General features: G+C 36.4%; 1 pseudogene; it reads right to left on the bottom strand.

The window, feature by feature from the left end:
* Positions 1-7,821: 7,821 nt before the first annotated feature.
* On the bottom strand, positions 7,822-8,400 carry LOC116700861 (protein orai-2-like; annotated as a pseudogene).
* Positions 8,401-8,971: the final 571 nt, after the last annotated feature.

The raw sequence follows: 8,971 nt of genomic DNA, 5'->3' as shown, positions 1-8,971 counted from the left end.
GTATAATATGTCAAAAAAGTCATAGGTTGTATGTTGTAAAAAAAATCATAAAAAGACAGTATAGTAAGTCAAAAAAATCATAAGAAAGTCATAGTATACAAAGTCCAAAAAGTCATACTGTCAAAAATAGTCATAAAAAGAAGATATTGTAAAAAGTCATGGTATAGAACGTTGAAAAACGTCATAAAAAAGCAATAGTATTGTATGTTGAAAAAGCATAACAAGTCAAAGTGTAGTATGTTGAAAAGGTCATAGTATAGTATGTAAAAAAAAAAGTCATGGTATAATATGTCCAAAAAAGTCATAATAAAGCAATAGTATAGTATGTCGATAAAAGTCATAAAAAAGTCATGGTATAGTGTGTCAGAAAAATCCTAAAAAGTCAAAGTATAGTCAGCATATTGAAAAAGTCATAAAAACTTCATAGCATAGTCTGTAAAAAAAACACATAATTCATAGCATAGTACGTCAAAAAAAGTCATAAAAAGGAATGTATTGTATGTCGAAAAAAGGTCATGGTATAGTATGTTAAAAAAATCTATGACTGTTGTGTACGTTTTCCTGTTCTTGACATATATACTAGACTTTTATAACTTTTTTCGACAACTATTACCATGACTTTTGTACTTTTTTTTATACACTATACTATGACTTTTTTCCGTTTTCGACAGAACTATACTGTGACTTTTTTTTTTTTTTTGACATACTATACTTTGACTTTATACTTTTTTCGACAAACTATACTATGACTTTTTTTGACATACTATACTTTGACTTTTATACTTTTTTCGACTTACTATACTATGACTTTTTTCCGTTTTTTGACGTACTATACTTTGACTTTTTTTACGTTTTTTTGACATACTAAACTATGACTTTTTTTACTTTTTTCGACAGACTATACTATGACTTTTTTACGTATTTTGACAAACTAGACTATGAATTTTTTACGTTTTTTTGACATACTATACTATGACGTTTATTACTTTTTTCAACATACTATATACTATGACTTTTTTACGTTTTTCAACAGACTATACTATGACTTTTTTACTTTTTTTGACATACTATACTTTGACTTTTTTACTTTTTTTGACATACTATACTATGACTTTTTTCCGTTTTTGACAGACTTACTATGACTTTTTTCTTTTTTTGACATCCTATCACTAGAATTTTTTTACTTTTTTCTTTTTTTTCACTTTTTTTCGACATACCATACTATGACTTTTTTACGGTTTTCAACATACTATACTATGACTTTTTGTGACTTTTTGGACTTTGATACTATGCTTTCTTATGATTTTTTTGACTTACTATACTAGTCTTTTTATGATTTTTTCAACATACCATACTAACTTTTATGATTTTTTTTAACATACTACCATGACCTTTTTTCGACAACAATACATTCCTTTTTATGACTTTTTTTGACGTACTATGCTGAATTATGTGTTTTTTTTACAGACTATGCTATGAATTTTTGAACTTTTAATATGCTGACTATACTTGACTTTTTAGGATTTTTTTGACACACTATACCATGACTTTTTTATGACTTTTTCGACTACATACTTTTGCTTTATTATGACTTTTTTGGACATATTATACCATGACTTTTTCAACATACAATACTAAACTTTTTCAACGTAATAATAATTATGACTTTTTTTGACACACTATACTATGACCTTTTCATGATTTTTTCAACATACTAAACTATGCCTTCTTATGCTTTTTCTACATACAATACTATTGCTTTTTTATTTTTTTCAACATACAATACTATTGCTTTTTTATGACTTTTTTTTGACATATTATGCTGTGACTCTTTTTTGACTTACTATACCATTACCCTTTTATGATTTTTTTCAACATACTATACCATGATTTTTTTTCAACATACTATACTGTCTTTTTTCCATATACTAAACATACTATGACTTTTTTGACATACTATACTATGAACTTTTATGATTTTTTTTTTCAACATACTATACCATGATTTTTTTTTTAAAGACTATACTATGACTTTTTCAGTTTTTCGACGTACCATACTATGACTTTTTCATTTTTCGACAGACTATACTATGACTTTTTGATGACTTTTTGGACTTAGTATACTATGACTTTCTTATGATTTCTTTGACATCTTTGACTATACAATGTCCTTTTATGATTTTTTTTCAACATAGTATACTATTAACTTTTTATGATTTTTTTAACAGACTATACCATGACTTTTTTCGACATACAATACCCTTCCTTTTTATGACTTTTTTTGACATGCTATACTACGAATTTTTATGATTTTTTTTTACAGACTATGCTATGAAGTTTTTTCGATATATAACTATTGTTTTATTTGACTTTTTGGACATATTATACCATGACTTTTTTTTTACACACTATACTATAACCTTTTCACATACTACACTTTGACTTGTTGCTTTTTCAACTACAAACTATTGCTTTTTATGAACGTTTTTTCACGTTCTATACCATGACTTTTTATGACTTATTTCAACATACTATACTATGACTTTTTATGATTTTTTTTCACATACAACCTATGACTTTTGACATATTATACTATCCTTTTATGATTTTTTTTTTCAACATACTATCCATGATTTGTTTTTGACGACTATCCTATACTTTTTTTGACATACTATACAATGATTTTTTTACTTTTTTTCTTTTTCCATTTTTCGACATACCATCCTATGACTTTTTTACGTTTTTCAACATACTATACTATGACTTTTTGATGACTTTTTGGACTTTGTATACTATGACTTTCTTATGATTTTTTTGACTTACTATACTATGTCTTTTTATGATTTTTTTTCAACATACATACTAACTTTTTATGATTTTTTTAACATACTATACCTGACCTTTTTTCGACATACAATACATTCCTTTTTATGCTTTTTTGACGTACTTGCTAGAATTATGTTTTTTTTTACAGACTAGCTATGAAGTTTTTATGACTTTTTCAATATGCTGACTATACTTTGACTTTTAGGATTTTTCTGACACACTATACCATGACTTTTTTATGACTTTTATCGACATACTATACTATTGCTTTATTATGACTTTTTGGACATTATACCATGACTTTTTTTACATACTATAACTTGACCTTTTCACATACTACACTTTGACTTGTTATGCTTTTCAACATACAATACTATTGCTTTTTTATGACGTTTTTCAACGTTCTATACCATGACTTTTATGACTTTTTTCAACATACTATACTATGACTTTTTATGATTTTTTTTACAACATACAACCTATTACTTTTTGACATATAACCTTTTATGATTTTTTTTTTCAACATACTATACCATGATTTTTTTTCGACAGACTATACTATGACTTTTTTACGTTTTTCAACATACATACAATGCCTTTTTGATGACTTTTTGACTTTGTATACTATGACTTTCTTATGATTTTTTTGACTTACTATACTGTCTTTTATGATTTTTTTTACAACATACAACTAGACTTTTTTGACATTTATACTATACTTTTATGATTTTTTTTTTCAACATACTATACCATGATTTTTTTCCGACATATTATACTAGACTTTTTGGACTTAGTGTACTATGACTTTCTTATGGATTTTTGACATACTATACTATTACCTTTTTTTCGACTACAATACTAGATTGTTTATAACACACTATGCCAGGGGTGGGCAATTATTTTTACCGAGGCCGCATGAGCACCTGAGCACTGCTGGGGGCCCATCGACAATATATCAATTAAATTTTGCTCAGTATTATTTTGATATACCGTAAGATAAATGGTAATATTTCATTAACCTAACATAACTTTACAAAAGCAGATTGCTTTGATGTTTTTATTTAAACTCTTAATCCTTAAATTTTATTAGCTATGTAAAATTAAATTGAAATATAAATAAGAAAAAAACATCATTGAATTGCTGATTGAAATGCATCTCTGGGGTGTGAAGTTTGGTAAAAAGTCTAGTTGGGTTTGCAGTTTTACCATCAACCATCAGCCTCCCTGCGTCATCAGACAGATTCCGTATTTATCTCGTGCGTCGTCGTGTCGGCGATTCAAATTATATCTTTAACACGCAGCACCTGGGCACCACAATCAAGCACCCGGCTTTCTTTCATTTCTGATAAGAAATACTGCAGTCCAGTCTTGTTGAAAACACGGCATTCGTCATCAACTTTTCTTTTTTTAGAGTGACGGACACTCGGGGGGGGGGGGGGGTAACCGGGCATCTCGGGGTAACGGGCATCTCTGGTGACTGGACATCTCGGGGTAACCGGGCATCTCGGGTGTGACTGGACATCTCGGGGGTACGGATCTCGGGGGTGACTGACACTCGGGGGTACCGGGCATCTCGGGGGTGACTGGACATCTCGGGGGACAGGACATCTCGGGTGTGACTGGACATCTCGGGGGTAACCGGGCATCACCGTCGCTGTGCACCTCACTCACAGGTTACGCACGGACATACGTCCATAAATAACACTTTTCAAATAAAGCAGCACAGTTGTATTGCACGCACGACATAGATTTTTTTTTTTATTTATTTTGTAATTGTGATTGCCGCTGTTCACCGTCACTCACACCATCAGCACGTGCATACGTCCAACAGGAAGTAATACAAATAACGCTTTTCAAAACAAAAGGAGCACCGTTGTATTGCCCACTCGACATAGATATATTTTAAATTTATTTTTAATTTGTGTGGCAACACGCGGCCCGGACTGGGACGCACAAAGGGCCGGATGTGGCCCGCGGGCCGTAAGATGCCCAGGTCGCACTATGCGTGACCTTTTCATGATTTTGACATACATGACTTTTTTTCATAGACTAAATACTATGACTTTTATTGGTTTTTTTTTACCTTCACTACTATTATTTTTATATACTTTTCAACATAGATACTATGACCTTTTACGACTTTTTCAACATACTATAATACACCATTTTTATATCACTCACTTACTATGACTTAATCATATTAAGTCATTATTCTGGCAAAGGGGATATGTCTAGCTTCACAACACCTAATGCAAACATATTTATCCTGCACTGAATCACTGAGACGGATAGACACCCACAAGAGACAATGAGAACTTTAACGTTGTTTTTTATTATAGAAGTCTGTGGCAGGTTGTACATTTTTCTTCAAACTCAGTCTCCATGACCTCTGTAGTCATCATTAAGAAGCACAAATGCAAGAAAACACAAGCACAAGCAAGTTTTCTCTGACAAGAACCCACACACTCGCTCACTGACAACTACAAGTGCACTTCTGTTCTCTCTGAGAATCAACCAAACTGAGCAACACTTTGGTCAGTCATTTTTTTTGGAATGTGATTGTACATTTTCTTTTTTTAAACACATAACATGCTCGGTCCTCATCCAAAGAAGTAGACTGGTGAGTGTAAAGGCTCTGACACACCAACCCGAAGACCGACTGACGGCAGAAAGTCAGCGGACTGACTCGGCCCCCCGTTCGGTCCAAACAGTGCCTCGGAACACACCGAAGCTACGGCGACCTTAAGCATACTTTCTGCGCGTTCACGAGACGCAAGCCTCCTAACAGCAGGCGGCCGCTAATCGCATTGTCAGTCAAAAAATAAAAACCGTAAATGAACGCATCAAGAGGGTCTGGCTTCTCCCGAATTTCAAAACCGACCATAATGGGCGTCTCGTTCGGAATACGATCTCGTATTTTAATCATTAGTTTACCGAAACGTGTTTCTGAAAACATTAAAGTGAGAAATAGGCTGTATGGCCTATTTCTCACTTTAAATGAGAACATCTTTAATGTTAAATGTTTGCTGAATCTGTCTGACCTCAAAAAAACAGTTTGAAAGAATTTCATCAGATTTTGAGGTGCTTGTCACGCTCATCCTGCCGTCTTTTCCAGTAAGTGTTTTAACAGTGAACGGCTCCTCGACCGACTCGAGTCACCGACCTCGCCAGATATCCGACGGCCGATAATCGGGTTGGTGAGTCGGAGCCTTTAACCCACACTTACTGAAAGCTCTCCAGTATTACTTCATAAACTGAAGGTCACAACATGTACTCTGTGACTGTTTTCACTTCATCAATCCAACTGAACAATTAAGGGTTGTCTGCAATTCTAATCAAATACACTTTGTCAAATTCAGTGAGTATTTCCTCATGGTTGTACTGTTGGCAATGTCCGGTGTTCATGTACAGCCCTGGCTCTGTAAATGGGGAACGAACAAAGTGGTTCATCTGAGCCACACACACTCTTCCAGCTGCTTGTGCACAGGACAGGGGAATTGCCAGGATGTGTAAAGGGACAAGCAGGAGCAAGAGGGCCGTAAAAAAGGGCAACTGACGGGAAGTTGTTTCTTAGGAAACCTATAGTTCCTTGGCATTATGTGGGTGTGAGTTCAAAAATCTATCTCCAGAATCGCAGACTCCCCTGTAAACTTCATTGTTTAAGCTTTGTCTCAACTACATTTCCAGCAAAAAATATCTGCTTGGGTTTATGACCTTTAGCAAAACAGCAGTTCATAAAAGGCAATCACTCTGTAAGGCAGAACTATTTGGACAGTAACACCATCTATACAAGAACTTTGACAGCACGTTTGCAGAATCGATTGGCTTGACACCTTTACACAGCCGCATGGTCTAACAAAGACAATAAAGCTTTCTGAAGGAGGAAAATGATGTTGGGCTTGTCTGGGATGTTGGATGTAAAAACACAGACCTCCCGGGGCCGGGATAGTTCAGCTGGTAGAGCAGGCGCACATATACAGAGGTTTACTCCTCGACGCGGCAGCCGTGAGTTCGGCTCCGCCTTTTCCTCCACGTCATTCCCTCTTTCATGGTCTTCATCGGTCCTGTAGAATTAAAGGCCTAAAATGCCCGAAAAAATAAATAACAAAAACACAAGACCTCCCAAGACTTTCAATGCAAAACATTTTAAGACTTTACAGAAGCCCTCAATCAGTCGACCATAGACCAGCGTCTTGCACTGTGATGCATGACACTTTACAGTGAAAACAACAAGCTCAGTTTTATGAATAATATAATCCAGACTGAGTTGAAGGTTTAGTTGAAACAGTGAGACCTCACTCACTATGGATCAGGTGTTGGGGTTAAAATCTCTATTGAGTCCATTTAGCATAAACATTTGCAAAGAACTAGATTTATAAATAACTAAATCTCAAAGTATCAGATCTGTAATCAGCTTCTGAGCTGAATCCTGTTCTTCTTCTTTACAAACAAATCTTTGGCTGGGCACAGAAACCAGCTTACAGTGACTCACAATAATCAGTCAAGTTACATATTTTGGGCTTATGACAAGATATTATGGATTTACTATTCCTCTGTCGAGAATGATGGCAGCTCTTTGCTGGCGAGGCGTGAGGGAGATCTAAGATCCAATAAGAGATTGTTAGCCTCACAGTGAATCCAGGTATTTGCCAAATGGAACCAGATCAAAATGGAACCCGCTTTCGTCACCACACCCAACCATGATAAAATAGACATGGCACACAAAAAAGAAAAATGGCACACAGAAATAATAGCCCTTTTTCTGTAAACCTTTTACATATCCTTGAGCGAGACATAGAACATCTAAAACGACACAAGGTCCTACCAACGCATCTTAAGAATAAAGTAGCACTCTGACGTGTACTGGCTGTCTGTGCTGCAAAGTGAGGAGCTTTTAAGCCCACTGCCTACCAGCAAGGCATTAACCAATGACCAGGACAACTGTCAGAGACGAGATACATAATGACACACAGAGGGACGTCCTGAAGGCTGCACTCATGTTTTCAACACAGTCTGAAGGCCTCGCTCGTGGCCGTCTAGCTGTACCTTTATCTTGTGCAGTTCCCGATCTCCTGGTGGTGACGTCCGTCTTGTGGCCCACCGAGAGCGGTTAGAAGGGACGGCAAACACCACAAAAATCACCCCCACTGGGACCATGATGATGGTGATGCCAGCGCAGCTGCAGCCGTCTGTTCTGTGATACAGTTGGGGGTGTCGTAGGCTTGGCGCCAGCGGTGGACCGTTGGTGGTGCCGCGGTTACCCTTTTGACCCCGCTGGAGTCTACAGGCAGAACTTGATCCAGCAGAGGAGCACCACCTCGGCTAAAAACAACAGGATGCCCAGGGCGTGGAGAAGCCCCAGCCAGCCTCATGAAGTAGTGCATGCTCCTCGTGGGTGACTCGTCTGACGATTGAGGTTGTGGATGTTGCTGACGCCCTCCACGTTGGGCAGGATGCAGGTGCTGATCAACAGGGCGAAGAGTGCACCGCCACCAGCACGGTGGTGCACACGCTGAAGGCAATGAGGAGCACAGGAGGGTAGCTGTACTGCATCTCCAGCTGCACCTCCACCATGGGCCACTACGACATGTGACAGGGAAGCGGATAACCAGGTTTTACTATAGGACTGGGGCATATGGGAGATAATAAATATCCCAACATTTTTAACATCTTGAAAATCTAAGACAATATCTAGTCTCATATCACGATATCTAGTCTCATTATGATAATCACGATATTTAGTCTCATATCACAATCTCGATATATTGCCAGCTCTGTATTGATGTTTATGTCACGACAGGATAAGGCTCAGCTAAAATACAGAGCACGGAGGACTAACCCGTCATTTTCTAACTCTTCTGATGTCCTGAACGCCATCTCAATCCGCTCATATCAACATCTTGAGACCTTGACATGAATTAGACTGAAAAAATTCATATACTTTTATCCAAAGCGGTCCGCTAGAACTCACCAAACTGAAAGTTACAAACAGCTACTTAAAGTGAATATATCTGTTTCTTCATCCTCTATGACATAAACTGAATAGATTGAGTTGCGGACAATACAATACATTGAGGACGTCGTCTTGGATTTGGGAAACACTGATTGACATGTTGTTCACACATTTTCTGCAGCTTTTATAGGG

Source organism: Etheostoma spectabile, chromosome 13 (assembly GCF_008692095.1).
Source record: "Etheostoma spectabile isolate EspeVRDwgs_2016 chromosome 13, UIUC_Espe_1.0, whole genome shotgun sequence".
NCBI classification, from domain to species: domain Eukaryota; kingdom Metazoa; phylum Chordata; class Actinopteri; order Perciformes; family Percidae; genus Etheostoma; species Etheostoma spectabile.
The sequence above is the reverse complement of the archived record's forward strand: the minus strand, read 5'-3'. Positions and strand labels throughout refer to the sequence as shown.